This window comes from Atta cephalotes (assembly GCF_000143395.1).
Source record: "Atta cephalotes unplaced genomic scaffold scaffold00015, whole genome shotgun sequence".
Lineage (NCBI taxonomy): Eukaryota > Metazoa > Arthropoda > Insecta > Hymenoptera > Formicidae > Atta > Atta cephalotes.
Window position 1 is genome coordinate 1,645,569 of NW_012130079.1, and position 1,821 is coordinate 1,647,389.

The window sequence follows — 1,821 nt, forward strand, 5'->3', positions numbered from 1 at the left end:
ATATATATATATATATATATATATATATATATATATATATATATATATCTAGAAAAAAAATAATATATATATATGTATATATATATATATATATCTTTCTCTTCGCCATCATGTCATCGACAGTTTTATTAAGCGACCACGTCATCTTTCCTCTAGTTTGAGAATAAAGAATCCTAATACTGTCTGATGCAACGGAATTATAATTATATAAATAAATATATCGCTTCATGATCAGAATTGGATATCAATCGTGCAAGCTGCTGACGTCATGCTTGCTCCTTACAGATAACTGAGCGCATCAAAAAGACACTTATCGCGTGTTACGAAACATAAATCACGATATCATGTCTCTGCACTCCGGTTGCAACCTTGAAAGCGCATCGCACGACTCCGACCGCAGTGAAAGCGGCTCCCTGCGGAAAGGCGCTCACCGTACCGTAGAGTTCCAGAAACATTTAGATATGGCCACTTTTCATTTCGCACCGTGGACGCGTACAAGCCATGCGTGACAAAATAACAATTCTATCATGCCTCGCGGCTGTCATTGTCTCGTTCTCCTCTTTCTTTCTTGTCTCTCTCTTTTTCTCTGTCTTTTCGTCATCTTCCCGCGCAAGCACACGTGGTTGCATCCTTGACATTTCGAGTAAACGTCCATAATGGCTCGGGGCTCTTTCACTTGTGCAACGGCACACATACACACATCGTCATCGCCTATATTCGATTAAACCCGTCGCGAAATCTTCGTTGCTGCAGAGCGCTGCAACAGCAGCAACAGTCGCTGCAACTAAGAAGGATAGAGAAAGAAAGAAGGAAAGAGAGATACTGCCAAGTGCTCGCGCGCTTTCCACCGCTTGCAAAATATATGCGTCGTAGAGATGCAGCATCGACGCCCCGTTGGCTTTCTACCTATTTTTCCAGCCAAATGTCACTCGACGGTTCCCGCGTGAGAACACCCGCGCTCACGCTGGAACCTTTACGGAGAGAGATTTATAATAATCGAATTCAATATTTATTATACCAAACTCGTGATGTTGAAGGATTTATTATGTCTTTATATGCGATTTTACGTACGATTTCACGAAGAACTTGGGAATAGTTATTTGTAATTCGAAATTATATATTTGTTTCGAAATTTGTTTCTAATCGATTTGTTGGCTAACACGCGAATATTAAAAGCTGTTGAAAATAACATATAGATTTTGTTATAGAAAACGTGGAAAGATTTAAAATAAATAATATATAAATAGTGATATAACCTATATATATATAAAGCTACATTTATATTTTAAGAATTATCTAATTTGAGAATTTCAAGGAATATTACAAACGTTAAAAGAGAACCGATTTATTGAACCGGTTTCTGCTTAAATCAGCATTATCAAAGGAAAGCTCGACGAAGCATTTCCACTTTACGAAAAATACGCGGTGATCTTACTGTCGCAGTTTTCCTATTACCTTTGTTCAACGGCATATACCGAAAAGCTCGTCGTAGCAAATCACTGAAAAGGGTATAAAGTTCCAACGCGGTCCCGCGCGCGCACGACGCATAAAAGGCGAAGGTTGCCCCGCGAGCAAAAAGTGCATCGCGCACGTGGCCAACACCCGCATGCACTCTTCGTGGTCTCGTGTGTGCACTTCGTGCGTATATCTGGATCGAGCTATGTTGCATGCTCCAACGATGGAGTGGGATAGAGACGTTGACCGACAAAGAGAAAAGCACAGAGAGCAGAAAGAGAGAAACGCGGCATGTATAATGTGTTTACGTGTATATGTATGTGGGTATGTATATATATATATATATATATATATATATATATATAT

General features: G+C 39.4%; 1 protein-coding gene across 1 annotated transcript in view; it reads right to left on the bottom strand.

Annotated features, from left to right (window-relative positions):
* LOC105617989 overlaps positions 1-1,821 on the bottom strand; it is a 22,264-nt gene that overhangs the window by 10,303 nt on the left and 10,140 nt on the right. The window lies entirely within an intron of this gene.